At 42.4% G+C, this 19,813-nt stretch overlaps 1 long non-coding RNA gene across 1 annotated transcript in view; it reads left to right on the forward strand.

The window, feature by feature from the left end:
• LOC134878975 (uncharacterized) overlaps window positions 1-18,345 on the forward strand; it is a 29,352-nt gene extending 11,007 nt beyond the window's left edge. The window contains exons 3-5 of the long non-coding RNA XR_010167759.1: window positions 10,522-10,651; window positions 14,395-14,426; window positions 16,923-18,345. This is a non-coding gene — a long non-coding RNA (uncharacterized LOC134878975). The remainder of the gene's footprint in view (window positions 1-10,521; window positions 10,652-14,394; window positions 14,427-16,922) is intronic.
• The last annotated feature ends 1,468 nt before the right edge of the window (window positions 18,346-19,813 follow it).

Genomic DNA, 19,813 nt, shown 5'->3' on the forward strand with positions numbered 1-19,813 from the left:
TACCATTCTACTTTCTTGTAGTGTCTTTCCCTCGCATAGTGCAAGCGGCAGGCTATGCACTCGGAATAATAGAAAAAGTCAAGGTGTGTCTGTGCTCAGAGTGACGGTCCTCCATTTAAGAATTGAAAGGCTGCTTCAGTCTGTGCTGCTGAAGGGTCCTCACACAGGAAAGCAAAACCCTCTCCTGCCTACTCCTTCTGAGTGCATCACGGTTAAATATACTGAAACACTTTTACACATTGAAGACAGTTGCCTATTATTATGTACGTCTGTTTTTAGAACTGAAAGGAGTTCAACTGAATAACCCTAACACCCCCAGCGTCAGGTTTCACCTTTATTATTTACTCTGCTCCTTTATCAAAATGCAATCTTCAGCAAACAGTGTGACACAATTGATTATTTACCACAATGGCATAGCCCTGAATGATTGTATAAACTTTATAATGCCCCATTCAAGGTCAAGTCAGGCATCCGAGAACGTTTCTTCTTGCTGGATTTGTTAGAATCAATAGCATAATCCAGGTGTGTGTGTAATACTTCACAATGAGATAAGCCTGCAATATTTGTCATTGAAAAAAATGTATTGACCATGTAAAGCTTAAGAAAAAGAGTTTTAGATTTCAATGCCTATAACAATGTGTAGGATATGCATGTACACATGTAAAAGTGTGTGTTGTGTGCCCTTCAAACGAAAGAGGTTTTTTCAATGTTGAGTGCAGGTGAATCATTTCTGTAGAAAGAAACGTTTTAAACCTCCTGCTCTATTCTCCTTTGTTGAAGCTGGTCCAGGCATTAGCCTGTGTAATCGCTGTGTACACTAACGTGAACACTATAAGGGACTAGCCTTAGCAACTTGGCGCACGTAGCATAAATAGAGCCGAACACACGGACACACACGGACACACTGTATATAGTAGGATACAAAACTATGTACACATCATGCACAACTGTACACATGATTAAAACTTGCACTAGTTGTATTTATATCAGGCCATTGCAAGTGGTCGCAAACAGCATTTTACAGGGGTGTTTGACAGACAGCAGAGGAGGGAAAAATATTTGGTGGCAGACCTGAGTGGGAAGCATGCTTACAATTGCTCCTGTCATGCTGATCTGAGCTCGCCTGGCTGCAGCGCCGTGCTGCATTTTGTTGCGATTGTTTGTGCTGACCTGTGTGACCCACTATTTGGACTTCTGTTCCATTATCCTTCAAAAAAACTTGCTGCACTCTGGGTCCGCAGCAAAGAAAAAAGCAAAGTGAGAGCCCAGCGTCAGGTGCTACAAGCTGCTAGCTAGGCCTTCAGCCAGGCCCAGAGAGCCAGACCTGGCAGCTCGGAGGCTGCGACGTGTGAAACGCTGCACACAAAGGAGTCGCTCCATCTGTATGCACCCTACATAGGCAGGCTTTTGTTGCAGCCGACAGGCACATGACTGCTAGCATCTTAACCCCTGAGAGCCAGCGTCTCTCTCCCCTCTCCTGAGACTGCACTCTGCAGCAGATACCACCGTGAGCTTAGAGGGAAAACATATCTAAATAAGAGTTAGTGGTTATGTGTTTGGAACTTCTGTCCACAGGAAATCTGTTTAAAAAGGAAAGTATAGTATAGTTATCAGAGTATAGTTTTATTATTTAGAGACATCAAACGTAAGTTCTCTTTGATCTGGGAATATTTGGTTAAGCAAAATGAATGATAACATTGTTTGAAGAATTGGATCAGGGCTTTCATTTCTTCAAACAATGATTCAGGGGTTTTATTGATATCAGCCATGAATAGGGAAAGATCGGAGAACAAGACCAAAAAAAAGTCCTGTTGGTGTTTTACCTGAAACGTATGTAAAAAATATAGAGCTTATTATTTATTTCTGCTGCTGTACCAATTCACACATCAACAATTAGCCACATTTCCGCTTGAATTGCATTTTATTTGGTTTACTGCGAGGCAAACTTTGTTTATTTGTCTGTACATTTTGCCCCAAGTAGTAGGGACAGTTGAGAAATGAGACCGCCGACTCCCACTGGGAGACCTCTCTGCAAAATCCAATTAAGGATAAATCTCCAGCATCAAGACTCTACGGCTGCAGCAGTTAGGAGATGCTCCGACCTATTAGCACTCTTCATTTTAACGGTGCTACGTGGATGTCCCTGAGTCGATCACTCAGTCACACACACACACACACACACACACACACACACACACACACACACACACACACACACACACACACACACACACACACACACACACACACACACACACACACAAACTTTCCCTTGTTCTGGTTAAAACAAAGTTAGCCAGCAATAAAAAAAAAAGAGTCTAAATCCAGAACATCCGACTTGTGAATTTCACTTAAATAGACACAGTCGGTTTCATATAGACATACTCGTGTGCCTCGTGTTACCGACATAACCCCGGGCGTGTGTGTGCATGTGTGTGCTGGATGTGAAATCAATCAATGACTCTTTATTTTATTCCTTAACCCTTAGTCAGCAGAAACAGAGGAACAGAATAGGAAGGACGGAGAGGATGCAGCTGAAATGAAACGTGTCTTCTCAACAATTTGCACGTATGAAATGTGTGCGGTCCCAAAGGGGGCTGGGGCGTGAAGGGTTCGTATCTGGGCCTGGCTCGGGTCAGGCTGCAGTGGCTCTGTGACGTTGCAAATAGAACCGACAGCAGGTCCGAACCGTCCGAGAGTTGGTACCACTCGCTGAGAAAGCAAGTCATCTGCAGATAAGCCTGTGTTTGGTAAAAGCTGCAAAAATAATGATTTATTAATGTGGGGTGGGCTGCGAAGTGTGAGCAGGAATCAGGAGTGGGTGTGTGTTTGTGTTGGGAGGAGGTGTACGTTTTAAATGCGTCTGATTTTTTATTTTGTTGCCCGTCTGCGGTGTGTAATTTTCCTTAGTTTATTTGCATTATTTATAACCAGTTATCCCAGGGAGATCAAAAAACGACACACATGTTTGGGCTGAAATGCTGCAGCCTTGAGAGCACTTGACTCTGCATTCAGAGCATGTGTGTGTCATTCAGCATGGGAGACTATTTCAGTGCCTCACAATGAAAATCTATTTCACACAAGTTTGAATAAGATCAGGATTGCAGGATAACATTTGTTGTAAATTGAACTTTGCCATGATTTTAAAAAAGCATGAAAGGTGTTTCTTTGTTCCCCGGATGCGAGTCTTTTCACACTTTTTAATGTCCTCGAGATGGACGGTGTGTTTTGTTCACTAAATGTGCAAACTTTTTAAACAAACCTGGCGAATGACCTAGAGAAGGGAGCCTCATGGTTAACTGAAAAAGTGGGACGCCGATTCTCCCAAAGCACTGCCTTTATTTAAAGAGAGAAGAGCTGCTAAAAAGGACAAGCTTGTGAAGCTGTCACACTGCTGCTTGTTTGGGATTTATTGTGTTTTTTGGTTTTAAAAGCTGTTTCGGACACTTGTCACGAGCGAGGGCCGGTCCATTTTGTCTCTCTCCTCTTTTCCAACCTTTGCTCTGTATGCCGAAAAGTCTCCCTCCACACAGAAGCTCTGTTCTCAGAGGTGAGTGGCTTAATGATTATCAAAAACTACGTCTGAATCAAAGTGCTCTGGTAGTCCCTTGATAAGTGGGAACTGTGTTCGGAAAACACTCAAGAGCGCTCTTCTGACCTCGCAGGCTCTCACTCCTTGCTTTATATAATGTCAGCCTATAACACTCTTTGACATTTATGTTCTTAAAGTTGAGAAACAAGAAATATAGAGTGAAGAAAATATATAAATGTATTTATCCTCAGATTTCAAATGCTTCAGAAATTAAAAAGAAAACCTATAATATCTCAGCAATTTCCAGCAATGCATTTGAAAAGAATTGCTTTAAATTTCATATTCAAAATGTATTAAAGGTCTTAAAATCAAAATGTTCTGTAGGCGCAGTAGGCCGCTTATTTCAACAACAAATACGTATTTTTTGTGTCCTACTTTTCTTTAAAAGAATAAGATTTAAAGTTATAGAAGGATCTGGGACCCTAAAAAAAAGCCTTCTCCTTTAAATGCATAAACTAAGATTAAAACCTCTCATATTTTAAATTGTTTCCAAATGAAACTGCACTCTTAGAAGTTTATAAAATTGCCATATTTTATTTTATGAATAATTAATTGAGTGTATTTTAAATATCCTTTCGTCTTGATGAGTCTCTCTCTCTCTCTCTCTCTCTGATGAGATTGAAAAGACTGCATTTCCAACTTTGGTGAAAACCTTCCTGAGTTCCCTTCGTAAAAAAGACATAGAACTAAAGATTATTCCGAACATCCCTCAGGCAGAATGAAGGGTAAATGAAATTATCAGAATTCTGTTGGACAAATAAAAGTTAGTCCTTTTTTAAGGTGGCCTTTCGGGGGAAAAAAACTTGAATTTCTTTATTGTGTCAGATTACATTCAACTTAAATTCCAAATCCCAAAACTTTTTCAGTTAAACAAAGTCCTATATTTAGTAAAGTCACTTTTTAAATGTATTAAAAATTAATTCTGGGTTTTACAAATTGTATTTAGATTTAAAAAAACCCCTCCATTTTGATCCCTGACTGAAAAATATGCCTCCTTTTTACTGCTCTGAAATCAGGTTTTACACATGAGCATTATTCACAATGTGGACTTTATTTTGATTGTATTTTAATCTAATTGTAATATATATATAAATGTATACCAAAATAAGTATTTATGCATTAATGAGATGTATAGATTTATCTTTAGGTTTTCCTCTTTTTTATAAATGAATGTATGACTTTTAGTAACTTTAGGTGAATTCAATGATGAGAGAAAAGCTTTAGTGTTCGTTCTTGTTCTTCCCTCGTTATTGTGTGAAATAGTTCTAATTAATATTTAATATGAACTTTCAAATAATTAAAATATCCCCTTTACATCTTCAAACCAAGATAAATCAGGACATGTGTTGCACCTGAAGTCGAGATATTGAAGGCTCCTGTTTGAGCAGTTGTTAAAAAATATCTTTGATTTACGCTTGTATAAAAGTTATAGCAGTGTGTTAGTAAGTGCATAACTCTGGCCGCCATGTTGTCTCCTCCTGTCCTCCATTTTGTGATTCTGCGTCTCGGTTCTTGCTCACTTTATTTTATTGAAGTTCAACAAAACGCTCTGGTGCTTTATCGAAGTATTAAAATAAATATATATGAAATAATCACGTAGCTTTTACATGCTTTTCATCTGAACCTCTACTTTTTTTTAAAGGCTCATCAGTCTTTTGTTTTATTTCTGGGACAGATAATCTGATGTTTGATTAGCCTTGACCTAAAAGTGTCATCATTAGAAACGGGAGCCAGCTGACGACATTAAGAAGATGAAAGCTGCCTGTACAGGAGCAACTCTCCAAAGGTCTGTGTCCTCTGTGACGGGACGTTTACCTCTTAAAACAACTTGTCCGTATAATCAGCAACACCCGAGTTAAAGGCTGCAGAGGCCGTTGTGTTTTACTGCTCCAAAGCTTGAGCGACTGTGACCCGTAGCCCCATAATGGCCGCCGGGGGTCATGAAGGTTAATAGAGACTGATGTATGAGGCCCCAGAGTGACATCCCAAAGGAGATGGCCCCTTAATCCTTATTAGGCCTCCGTGTTAGTGATCCTTACCTTTCAAAGCAAACAGCACGCTCCCTTTGCTGTGGGGCCCCGGCCTGCCCCCGGCGTTACACTTCTGACCCCGGGGTCGTGGCCTTTGTTCAGAACCCTTTAGAGGCTGACCTCAGGGGTCACGGCTGTAATAGAGAAGTTGTCGAGGCGCGTGCTGCCGAGGGGCCCCTCAGCAGACCACCTCGTAGAGGGAGCGGGCGCTGCGCTCCGGTCACCGAGGAGAGGAGGAAGTGTGTGTGAGTGTTTGCCCAAGTGTGAACATATAGATGGCTGTAACTTACAAGGTGGAAACACAACTGGGGTTACAGTGTGAGTTATTACCGCTCAGGACGACGTCTTAAGCTTGTGAAAAAAGACCCGAACTTTGGCATTTAAAAGGCAATAAGTCACGTATTCAAAGGAGTAGCTGAGGGCCACATCTCTCTTTACTGGCATTCCCATATGCTTCTACTTATTAAACTGCTTTTTATTGACTGCTAAATAATAAACTACAAGTAATCCATTGAAGAAATAACACTTTTGTTGCAGGATTTATAAACAAGTCTTTTTATTCTCCTTTTTTTGCATGAATTTCCACAAACAAAAAGCTCCTTATTGGCTTATCTTTAACAAATACTAGTTTTATTTAATTACAATTCATTTTGTGACCTGTTTATATTCATGCTCTATGTTTTTGCTATACCTTTGCAATGCTGTGGCTTATATTGTTCTCAAGTGCTGCTTTTCCTTTGGGTGGTACAGTGACAGTATGCGTGTGTGTGCTATAAATCGAATCTGTGTGTGTTGATCGGTCGTGTTTGTCACAGTGAATCCGTACGACGTTTCATGAGGATGTGAAGGCGCCGGGGGTCTGATAAGAACACTGAATCAACAACTCCATTGTTTTACTTCATGAAATATAACTCAATTTGACTCTGACACGTTCACTGCCACCGAAAGTGCTGCACCATTGTCACATTTGTGGCAGTCAGATTATTTCGTAATGTTTGGGGAATTTGTTCCTCTTGCGTGCATTCAAATATCAACAATATGCAATACATACAAAGTCAAGCGCAGTTTGGATTTAACCTGAAGATGGTTGTGGACTTTTGGAAGTGTCATACATGAGGTTTGTTAACATTGGAGGTTCATCAATGGCAGCATTACGCAGGCCGCTCCTGCAGGGCGAGGCCGCGCAGAGGGCTACAGTGTCAGGAGTTGGCAGCTGCACCAAAACCAGAGTCGTATCCTCAAATGAACTCTCCGCGACGTACGGTGCAACAGGCTCTGCCAAGTTTTTTGAATTCCTGCCACATGTTAGATGGTAAACAACCGACTAGCAGGAACAGCGTCTCAGACAGACGAGGAGGGCTCTTCAAATCGCTGATGAAACATGCACTTGTTTATACTCTTTATGTGATTTATATTCAGCGTGCAGTTGTAGTGGCGTTTCCACGCTCGCAGCGACTGCAATTGGTCCAGAGACGTGGTGAGATGTGACGTCACCGGGTTCAAATTCGACGGCTGTTTGGTGCCTGATCCGTGAATTGTTTTCTTGATAAAGTGCGAGGAAATCACGGGTTGCCTCGTGTTGAACCCCTGATTTCTGTCTCACTTCGGCTTATTTTTTCTCTACTGGATGTTCTGTGTGTGTGTTCTTTTAAATGCCCATGGTGCAGACAGACACAAAACACAAGGAACCTGAGTTTAATATGAGTCTGTGGCAAGCTGGGGAGAGTTAAGACAAGTGCACTCACTCTTTCTATCTGACTCTCTTTCTCTCTGTGGGTCGGTCCTCAGAGGTAGAAACACACACAGAGCAAGCAACGCCTTTTCTTTCAGCCTCCAGGACTGAGAGCGAGGACGTAGGAGAGACTGAGCGGCCATATTCATTTGCTGTTCAAATCGCTCATACTCGCTCTGGTCTTCGCCGCCCTCTCCACAGTGAAAAGCACACACGAGAAAGGGATGAGTGTATATAAGAAAGGTTTTTATTTGTTTCTCGTTGTACAAAATCCCCATTTGGAAAGTGTGTGAGCTATAAAGACAGATCTGAATCAAGCTAGCAGTGCTCAATGATGTGAAATCTGTTGTTTTTTTGGACCGTTTTTCCTTTTTCCCCTCTCTTTTGTGCGGCTGCTACTTTGGGGAGAGAGGAGGGTGGGGGTGGGGGGGGGGAATTTGCCTGTGCTGAGTTCTGGGTTTCTTTTGGGAAAGAGAAGACTGAAGGGGAGGGGAATGGCATCCAAAAGAGAGGAAGTTGTTTTTCTGCCATAGGGGAATCTGTTGCAAACAGCTAAGGGGCATTACAGCATTTTGGCCATGGAGAAGTTTTCGGGTGGAAACCGGATGGGTGTGAATAACCTTCAGCAGGCGGATGCAGAGGGTAGTAGGTGTGCATGACACAGGCGGAGGGAGAAGGACAGCAGGGGTTGTATCTGGCACGAAAAATACAAAAAGGATCCTCATGAAGGCTTGAATTAACACTAGCTGGTCAGAGCCCGGCCGTTTATTACTGTAGGCTATAACAGCGCCACTGAAAGGACAAGAAAGGGTGGGAGACAGAATAGGCTGGACATTGAAGGGGAGGCGGAGGGGGAGTGCAGGACACGAGTCATCGGCAGAGTCCATTTTATCATTCGGTTACTGACCAACATTGGTCCTTTTATTGTTCGCACGCCGCCGCCGCTGCATATCGTTGCAAGGCAAGGTCGGCCTGGCGCTGGCACCTGGCGGGCGCACTGCGGTAAATATTACAGGGCTTTACAGCATTGTGCGCTGGGGCAATCATGACAGGGCAGACGCACCCAGGTGCTTATCTGTCTCTGAATGCGTGCCAAAGGAACAGTCATTGCAGCTTTTGAACTCGTTAACATGTCAGTAATCAAGGAGATAGTCATCAAAGATCAAGCCAGGCGCTCTTTTGTGGCTTATACAGACGAAGGTATTGCATCTCTGAAGTGAAAAGATCCTTCCCATACAACTAAAAGTTAGGTGTTGCAAGTTTTCCCAGAAGCCTTTAATCATTTGTGTTTGCTGTGACTCCCCGCACCACCCCCTCTCCAGCTCCCACCCCGCCTCATGCACGCGCACGTCGCTCCGGACCGGTAATGAATCTGCGTCGTGCGCACGCCCTCCCACACGTCCCTGTTTCATCATCAGCTGAGCCCTTTTTCCTCCACTCACAGCTCTCCTCCCCTCCCTCCCTCTCTCTCTCTCTCTCTCTCTGTCTCTCTCTCCGCCCCCTCCCCTCTCCGGCTCACGCTTCTTTTTCTATCCATCGCTCTCCTCCTCCTCTCTCCCTGGGTCCCGGCCACATGCGAGAGGGTAGACTAGGACGCTGCAGCTCTGAAAAAAGAGGGGAAAAACGCTCTGCTGCTATTTCTACAGGCGGGCCCCTCCCCTTTGGCTAGTCTGTGCCAAAAGAGGGAGGGAGTTTTTACTACTCCCAGTCCCGGGATTTTAACCCTCTGCCTACTCTAGCTTCTCTCTGCAAGATCTGCTCCTCAATATCGTGCAACAAGTGGCTTTGCTTGACTCCTACTTCGACATCGCCGCGCCATTTGCAGAGGCATTTTTCGGGACCTCCGTTCTCTTCACGTCGGCCGGCGGTCTCGTGCCTTTGGTCAGTTTTTGCTGCTTCTGGGTTGTTGTATGTAGAGTTAAACTGGACTGGGGGGAAACAGTGGTTTTGGTTTGTGCTCTACAGCGATGCAAAGGCTTTTTTCCGAGCACGTGCTTCTCGATGGTTCGCCATGCTTCCCTTTTCTCGTGAAGTTGAGGATGAAGACCTCCGTTTGATATTTTTTTTGAATTTTGTTCGAACAAGCTGCTTGATTTCATGTTACCTGTGAGTGTATTTAGATTTCAGCAGATTTCTCTCATGTATTTTCCCTTTGCTCTTATCTCCTCTGCCCTCCTCCTTCCTTACCCTTACCATCTCTGAACTCCCTCTTTTGGGTTTTCTGCCCCACCCTCTCTTCCTCACGCTTCCTCTCCTCGTCTCTCTCTCTCTCTCTCTCTCTCTCTCTCGTGGGCAGTCTCCAGTGAAAGGGGAGCAGGAGGGCGGAGCAGGGACGGGGCTTTTTCTGGGACAGGTGCCAATTCCAAACAAAAGACACAAAAAGCCAAAAAAAGAGTGAGATAGTTCCCAACGACGGGAAAAAAGTGGCATGTTTCAAGAAGTGATTTGTAGTAATAATGTGTGTTTTGCACGTGTAACTACTCTCCTCCTGCAGGACTTTTTTTGTGCGATTGCATGAGTGAGTAGCAGCAGATATCTTGAATCCTCTCTCCCCCCTCTCTGCTCTCTTGCTCCCGTGAAGGCATTTGAGTTTCTAGGGGGTAAAAGAAGGAGGGGCGGGTGGAGTTTGGAAGGGGCAGTGGGAGGCGGAGCTTCCCCTCCTCTCCTCCCTGTCGAGTCTTCTGCATTATTCATATGCCCGGGCCAGTGCTGCGATCTGACTGGTTGCCTGGCTTAGCATTCACTCGACATTCAGCGGCTCTGTTTGCTAACATTCCTCATTCAAAGCCTTGTTAACTGCCAGACGGGAGGAACACGCGACTCCATGGGAAACCCACATGGCCTCCTTATTGTGGCGGGTCCTGACAGTCTCAGACTAGGAGGAGGTAGACAGGGGAGCCAGTTTGTAAATATTAGAAAGCAGTTAGCTGAGGTTCGGCAGGTTACCCGGGGATTGGCAGCCGGGTTTGGGGTAAGGCGGCCGGATTGACGGGGTGAAACCCAGACAGAGGGGCGGACAGACATTGAGGCATGCATGGAGGCAGACAGGGAGGCTGGCACTTTCTGGGACTCTGAATGGGTCTCTGGCTGGCGTGCCCGCCTCCTCCTTGCAGGGAGTGCAGAGCTGTGTGACTGAATACGAGTTCCCTCTCTGCCCTTCTCCACAGAGAGGATATGTGGACATACTGTGTGCAACTACAGAGGGATCCGGCACAATGAACGAGGGAGAAGTCAGCGCTTTCCCACCGGATAGCCGATATCTGCAGTGTGTACCAGGCGCCTACAAAGTCTCAGTGGGTAAGTAAGAGAGTGTGTGTGCATGTACGCCTGTGTATCCATAAAGCATGCAAGCATTCAAAGTGTTTCGATAAAACGATGCCGTGGCGCCGGTTGACCCGATCTCCTATTTGGTGTTCAAAGTCTGGGTGTTGTTTCCCTTAGAGCTTCATGACTATCCAGAGAGATGAGCCTTGACTAAATATAGGCGGACCGGGGGGGTAAACGTGGCGTGGGCTTTCGGTTTCAGAGGAAACGGAGCTAATCTCTCCTCCGGTGCGTTCCTACCTGCAGCTTTTCTCTCTAGGTCGGCCCTTTTGTGAGTGTGAAAGAGAGAGGGTTTTGGAGGGAGCAGAGAGGGACTAGTGCTGTAATGCTGGGCCGAGGGCCAGACAAGGCCTGCTGCACAAGGCCGAGCCCCACCACGCTCCCTCTGCCTCCCTCTCTCTCTCCCTCTCTGTCCCCTTTTCTCTTCCCAGCTATCCGAAAACTATTAACATCGATTCTTCGTTTGGGTTTCCTCATTAAAACCCCATCTAAGCGAATACGTGGAAGGTTTAAGGGGTGGATAAACCTGGGAAAATGGCTCATTGCTGACACGTGGCTGCAATAGCTTTAATATCCGTGCTTTAGAACTAATTAGCTTCAAGTCGAAAGCGTTCATTTCATTTTTTCCCTCTATAACGTGAACATTAAAACGTTTCTCTTATGTTTGATTTTAGGGTTTGAAGACTTATTTAAATCCAAAGCGATGTCTCCTACATGCGGAGTATTTGGGATGTGTTATTGAACCGGAATAGAGCGGCATGCTTTATAAAGAATTAATAAAAGTTGCCTCGTTATCAATATTAACACCACACCTGCTTCATCCCTCAGGAAGAATACCAGCTTTAATTTTGTCTAAATTATATTGTTCTTTCTACATAACAAAAAAAACTCAACGTGCCACACCCCTCGCTGATGCCACCTAGTTCGTCATCTTTTGATCATCGCCCGTAAGTTACAATCCCAAACAAGCGCTTATTAAAATGTCTTGCATTATTTTCAACACTGCATGTGCTTATGGCTTAATGTCGAGCACATCAGAGTCTCCCCTGACCAATAGGTAGGAGTGGAGGCAGCGTGAGTCATCACAGATAGCTCCAGTCCTCCCACCCACGTCCTGTTTTTGACAGGTTTTTTCTTCTGCTGCGAGCTACGCCATTACTGTCACGCTGGCAGGAAACCCCGACTTCGCTTGCCGCATTTGTTGCGTACGAACCCCCTCTCGTGAGACTCCAAGTTTCGGTGCAGGTACGAGTTAATACGTCAGCGTTCGGAGGGGGAACACGTCATCGCTGAACACCAATCGGCTCGCAAGGTGCAGCAGAAAAAACCCGCAGCAGAGTCAAATGAAGAATGCACATTTATTTTTCGGCGCTTTCCTATTTGTTTCTTTTCTACTTAGTTCCGTCTAACTCTCTCGCCGTCATGTAGAAATAAAAGAATATTAGCGGCGGGAATTAGGAGAAACGCGCTTTGATGCACGGTTCATAAGCTGACGATCGATTCTTTTCCCTCTTACATCGACATGCTTCAAAGCGTCTTCTCTGTACGGTATAGCTGAATTTATGTCACAAATAACAAGAAAGTCATGGAGGGAATGTCTTCAATGTATTGGCCGTCTTTAAAGAGAAACTCAAGAAGTCAATCAAAACCGCACCAGGTTTGACCTTGGAATGAAAAAAAAAACCCACCACGCTTTAAAGTAAAACTGGCGGTAAGTTTCTCTCAGTTGAAAGATTTTACACAACACACTGATTTCCTGCGCTTGAATTGGTCGATATTTACATTGATGATTGGCTGAGGAGTCCGGCATTTCGTACGGAATTTAGCTCAGCGGTAAATCTGCAAGCCCGGTCTCTAAAGAAATGGATTTATTTTATTCTCAATTTTATAAAACAGCATAACTAAAGGACATCTGAAAGCTGAGATAAAGACTACCACACAACATTTGAACCAGACACACACACACACACACACACACACACACACACACACACACACACACACACACACACACACACACACACACACAGGCAAACACCCAGACACATTTGATGCTATGTACCCCACAATGAACCCTGGTCCTAAGATGAATGGGGTTCCCACGCCTCTCCCAAGGAGTGAAGGGCACAGCCTCCTCCTCTGAGCATTCAAAGACACACACAACCACACACAAACACACACACACACACACTGCACGCACTACAGATGGTCACACAGTCTTACTCAAACACACATAGGTGCTTTTGAGTATAATAAAGAGGCACACACACTCGCAGTGAAAAGGACACATTGTGAAAGGCTCACACACACACACACACACACACACACACACACACACACACACACACACACACACACACACACACACACACACAAATATTGATTATTATTCCGAGCATTCACAGCCATGATGAGCATGTCAATTTTAAAGATGAAGTAAGACAGATCTATCTTTATTATTAGCGCTTTGGCAAATCTGGCATCAAGAGAAGCTTCATTTCAGTTACATTTCTGTGTGTGTGTGTGTGTGTGTGTGTCAGTCTTAAGGTTTTGTTTTGTGGGGAGAATTTGAATCAGGCAAAAACAAAAGTTTGCAGGTAAATCAAACATATCGGTCTCTACGCTTTCAGCTACTTGTTGATGTCCTTGTGTGACAACATATATGTGTGTGTGTGTGTGTGTGTGTGTGTGTTTACGTATATGTGCATGTGTGTGTGTGTGTGTGTGTGTGTGTGTGTGTGTGTGTGTGTGTGTGTGTGTATTATATTATATACATATATATATACAGCTTGTTTTCAAACGGTAACATTTAATTGTTAAAAGAGGAAATATATTTTTTGTCTCAGAAACAGCAGGCCGTTTTTAAAATATATTTGCGTCCTTAATTGATACATTATATAGTGTGTGTGTGTGTGTGTGTGTGTGTGTGTGTGTGTGTGTGTGTGTGTGTGTGTGTGTGTGTGTGTGTGTGTGTGTGTGTGTGTGTGTTTATATATATATAAATACACACATTTCTCAAATTAAAATGTATAAAAAATGAAATGTTATTTCTAACATGACTGACCCTTTTGCACTGCATTGGGTGTAGGTGTGTGTGTGTGTGTGTGTGTGTGTGTGTGTGTATGGGGGGGTGTGGACCTCTATGATTAATTCATATAAAATGTGTACATTGCGTAGCATATTGAAAATTATTTGTAAGTATAAAAATATTTGATCTGTGTCTTCATTTAATGCGTCTTAAATTATTCTAATTATTTAATATTTTCAATATATATCAAGAGCTTGGATTACCCAAAAAATAAGTGGCTAATTCAATCTATCTTAAATATACCTTATGGAAAAAAAGACTTTATTAACAACACAGTAATATGAATCCCACTCTGAGACATGGATCTCTTTGGCAGTTAATGGTTACAGGGATTCAGTCTAAACTCTGAGCCATGATCTCTGTAACATATGTAGCATCAGCTCTAATGAGACAGTCAAGTAGCTGCTCGACAGGTTTATGACCTGAGGGCTACATGGACACCTTAGTGTGTGTGTGTGTGTGTGTGTGTGTGTGTGTGTGTGTGTGTGTGTGTGTGTGTGTGTGTGTGTGTGTGTGTGTGTGTGTGTGTGTGTGTGTGTGTGTGTGTGTGTGTGTGTGTGTGTGTGTGTGTGTGTGTGTGTGTGTGTGTAACTACATTTACGTGTCTGTTTTTCTCTTTCATTTGCAGCCTCATTATTTGGGAATTACAATACAATCAAGGTGAGTTGGAATATTATATAAATGCTCTATATTTTATACACCCACACTCTTTCTTGTATGTACAAATTCATTTCATTTCATCTAAGGATATATTTACTTTTCACTGAATTGTGCGTTTATATCCGTGTGTGTGTGTGTGTGTGTGTGTGTGTGCCACGCTCGGATCACCTGATGGGGCATTCGGAAATCTATGGGTCAGATCTGCGTCCCTTGGTTTCCTCATTCAGCGGCCTGCAGGCACACAACACAATTACCACAGTTTGTCGTTACTTTATTGAACGCGAACACGTCGTTCCCCCACACACACACACACACACAGCGAGCGAGCGACACGTCCCATCCAAATCTGGTTCCGGCGCGTTCTGTCATGTCTTCTGAATCAGTAAGTCTCTGCTAGCGGCTCGAACTTAATCTCCTCAAAGGAAATTAGTCGGGCGAAAAAAGGGGTAAGAAAAGCCGTCAGCCTAAAGGTCAAATGAAGATTAGAGGGAAACAGTACACAGGGCACAGCGGCTGGCACCCAGAAACACACAAAGGCCTCATTGTGACGAGTCCTGCTCTGCACACACACTCACACACACTCCGCACACACTGGGGGAGACATGACACCTGTTGGTGGTTCCAGTCAACTGCAGGCCCCTTCACAGTGAGGGTGGTTCTCATAGTCAACATTATATTAGATGTTTGTCCAAGGCACATAAATCATTTGAGACGCATCGTTTATTTGATCTCCTGTGACGTGACTGAGTTTGCCGTTACACAAAAAGTTTGAATTACCAAAAAGAAATCCAATTGCTTTTGATTTATACTCGCTGTTTAGACAGTTTTATGCCAATCCTCCAGGCACACAGGGTGCACTTACTTACTTCAAAGAGTCGAGCGGTTAATCTCAAATAATTTCAAGGATCATTTGTGACAGTTTAACACGGTTTTGCAGTTTGTGGCGCCGTGTGTCAGAAGAGTTGACGGGCAAGACGAGCTCATGGTTGCAGGGTGTTTCAGTTACACCTCTCGTTAGTTACCATTATAGTTCAGAGACAGAGAGCATTTACTCTGATTGCACTTTAATTCAAAACATCAAGTTATTTAAAAAGATCAAAGATACATGATACAGATTCCTATTGAATGTCATGTCTGATCGTTTACAGCCATAAAGAGGAGATTTTGCCGCCAAACAAATACAAGGAAGCCCTACGGACTCAGCTGTTTTATTTAAAAAAAATCATTTTAAATTCTCACTCTAGGAACCTAACAGGTGTAAAAAATACAAATGAATGAGGGCTACATTTCCAGCTTTCTCCTCACTGTCACCCTCGTTAGTGCTATTAGCAACACCTGTGCTCGTCCTTCAGTGACCGGTCACACTTTCTCTGCATTAACCTCATAACGAGCTAATGTAGGAACTATTTTCTGGGCAGAAAAGTAGTTCCGAATAAAGCTTTTTGTCTCCGGACTATCCGTAGAAACACTGACACTTTTTGACAACACCGTTATTTTCAGTACAAAGGTGGAAATCACGTACATTTCAAAATCTGGAAACGGATACAACCCGAGGTGAATGAAGAGAAATAACGTTGCGTGTAATTTCGCTGCGTTTGAACCAGTAGTTGAAGAAGTTCTCCGATTATTCACTTAACTAAAATAGCAATACAACAGTTGTAATACAAAGTAAAAGTCCTATCTTCAAAGTTGTACTTAAGTTTAAAAGTGTTAATGTCGTTTAGCTATTTGAATAAAGTTATTGGTGCGTTAATGTGTTTCAGCGTTGTCCTTAGCAAAGGTGGGGTTTATTTGAATTACTTTTCTACACCAGCTTAAACTTTAATAACATGTAATTAAGTGTGTCGATGTGTGTGTTAATAACCTAAATCTGCAAAGTAACTGTATGTAAAATAAATGTAGTGGAATAAAGTATAAAGTAACATAATATAAAAATAGTAAAAAGAACCTCCGTGTTTTATTTAAGAGCAGTACCTGAGTAAAGGCTCTTAGTTACATTACACCTCTATTTACATCGGGGAATTCACATCGTTACAGCAAAAGTAAAGAGCCAAAAATAGCTTCATATTAATTAATAAGCACAAGATATTAAAGATAAAAATTGAAATTACAATTTACAAAATACACATCCAGTACCGTTGACAGTTTAAAAAAAAAAACAGTGTTTGAAAAAGCGGTGGGATGCAGGTCTGATGTTTACCTCACAGCCCTGACATTAGCCAGCTCCTGTAGAGATGTGTGTGCCGTTAATGGGATAAACCACCTGCAATAAAACACCCGCAAACCGGACCCCGACTCTCAGCCCCGGCTCCAGGGTAAACCTCCCCTGTCTCTCTTCAATTTGAGCTCTGAGCCAAACACACGTTCAGACTGATGCTCACTGCACGGCGCTGGTTTCAGGGGTTCAGTGATTGTCGTGTGTAAGACGAGAGGTGAAAGTGTGACTCTCGACGCCCGGTAGCAGCTCACTCTCTCCTCTCATTTGTCTCCCATCAGGCGGAGGAAACCTGAGAGGAGGCGCCGACAGAAGGCAGTCACCTGAGGCCGCGGAGGAGAGACATCCAGGAAGTATTCTTGAATTGGCGATAAAAAATACGGAAGAAGAGACGCACAGTTCCCTCTACTCTTACATCAAGTTGGATAATTTAGAAAGTAATTAAACTTAATTAAAAAAGCAATATTAATAAACAAGCTTTTTTCTAAAATTCAGTTTAAAATCCTGTAAAACCCCTATGAGACAGGTTTGTTTTGATGAACCTATAGCTAAAAAGAAGATCTCATAGTAGTTGTGTATAATTAAATGGGTTCCTACTCGGCCCATGCTACACCCCACCACCAAATTCCTGAAAATCAAGCCAGTAGTTTTTCCCGTAATCCTGCTGACAAACACACAGGCCAAACCAGAGCAAAACCATAAGCTGCTCTGCGGAGGTAATAATTCACGAGCATGTGGATTTAGTCCTGACAAGATAATCTCTACTCAAATGCCCACTTAGTAGCTTTTTCTGACTGCAGCTCACAGGCCCTATCAGCGGGGATCTACTTCATATTTTCTCCCTTTGAAAAAAAGGTTTATTTTTGAGACCTTTTGAATGTGTATTCCTGCAGGTGGACCACCAGCAGGAGACGAGCGGTCCTTTGGGGTGAGGTAGTAGGTTGTATAGTTTTAGGGTCAATCCCGAGCTGTAAGATGACTATACAACTTACTGTCTTTCCTGAAGCGGCCGTGAAGGCAGCATCCATCATCATCATCATCATCGGGAATCTCATGAAGGAAAATGGGAAAAAATGATCAGTTTTTATAACTAAATGATAAGGTAGATAATAGGGTGTAAAATAGGTTGTGTTAGGAGGAATATGTACCTCATGTTTGTATTGTACAATTAGCATTTACTCTATCAGAAATATAGACTTTTTTTTTGAGTTTTTATCCATGTTTTTGTTTATTAAAATGTAAGATTAGGACTCTGTTACTTTAAATGTGGTCGTGATTATTTGAAATGTGTGAACAAAATACGTCCATTAGCGTGACGTGTCATTTAAACCAATCACTAGCCTCGCTGTATTTACGTGAAAGCAGCTCAGGAGTGTGTCTTTGTTTACCCGGTGACCTGGTGTGACTCATGGTGTTCGTACAGGGTGAGGTAGTAGGTTGTGTGGTTTCAGGGTTGTGATTTTACCCCATCAGGAGCTAACTATACAACCTACTGCCTTCCTTGGAGGGCAGCAGTACATCACAGCAGACTCTCGCTCAAAGCCGTTTGATTCTTAAGGTTTCAGTGAACGGGTGAGTAAGGCCATATCACAAGATGAACTTACATGAGTTACTTTATAAATCTGTAACCCTGAAAAGTGTTTTATCTAGTACTGTTTCATAAATAAATAAAGATTGGGTAAGAAATCGTATACAAATGAAAAATTGACTGGAATCTGATTCTTTCTGTGTTCATTTCTCTTGGAATACATTTATATTTTATTATATTTGCTTTTTCTTATCTTTTAACTATTGTTTAATAATTATTTTTAACCTTTTAAATTATTATTTGTAATATTATTCTATTTTTATTTTGGATTATTCCATGAAATATGTTAATTTACTGAATTGAATGAAAATGTCCAGAAAACAATTGTAAGCTTAAAAAAAAGAGTCAACTTCACTTGAGCTAAAACAGAGATTCTGCAATCCCAAACTTCTTCTATATCTTGTTGACACTGTGTATTTCACCTAATTAAAGGGAGTGTGCAAGACCGTCTGTAATTCAGAACACATGAGAGTGTGTTCCTCCCTCAGATGCAGCAGGAGCCCTGCAGAGCAAGAAATCATAAATCATAACCCGCACGGAGCGTCCTCACAACACTGTTTGTGATGCTTTCCTGTGGAAGTCAACAGGAAAAGGCCACGGCTAAATCCCTACGGACTCGCTCTCTTCAGGATGGAGACATGGACACATTACTGAGAAAACACACACACACACACACACACACAGTAGATGGCGCTAGATGGTACGTGTTGTGTTTAAATTGGGACGTTAGGAGTTGTAATGAGCAGAAAATCAATCACTGTCCACTTGTATACATAATTTGTTGATACTTGGCATTGCTTATATAAAACTAGACATTTAATATACATAAATACAAAGAAAACTTCAGGCAAATCAGAATGACAACCCCTTTGTTCGTCCCACAGAGGGGAAATTTAAAATACATACCATCAATATTTTAAAACAAGGTTGTATTACATGTTTGGACCAGTTTCATCGTAATGTATATTCTGAAGTGACTATGAAGATGCAGTATTGTGGATAAAGTGATCAGATCCATAGATAAAAGTAGCAATACTGGAATTTAGAAATACTTCTTTACAAGTTAAATCCCTCCTATATAAGTTTGATTTGGAAAAATTCTAATTTCAAACCTAAAAGTACTCATTGAAGGTCAGCTTCATTTCCAAGTGATGTGATTATATTTGTTTATTCTTGGTAATGATGTAATTTAACCGTGCTTCACGTATTATAAGCTGTGGTTTGGAAGCAAAATATATCTGTTAACTATCTCGTAAAAAGCATTTCAAAACATTTGATACTAAACTCTCATACACGACACAACCTTCTGCTAAATTCAGAGTCTAACATCCAACAGGTAGCCAGAAGGTCACATGATGTCTGACATTTTATATTCTGGTACACATACAAAGTAAAAGAAAGAGAAACAAATATACTTCTGGTTTTTGTTGCTTTTTATTTCTAATGTTTTTAGTAGAACACTTGGTTTGGAGTCAGTCCATATCTTTTGATGAATGTGTCATAATTAAGATTGACTATACAAACAGAACGTTTTCATAATTGCACCTTTGAAACATATTACATGTCTTTATCCAATCTTTCATA

Source organism: Eleginops maclovinus, chromosome 17 (genome assembly GCF_036324505.1).
Source record: "Eleginops maclovinus isolate JMC-PN-2008 ecotype Puerto Natales chromosome 17, JC_Emac_rtc_rv5, whole genome shotgun sequence".
Taxonomy (NCBI): Eukaryota; Metazoa; Chordata; class Actinopteri; order Perciformes; family Eleginopidae; genus Eleginops; species Eleginops maclovinus.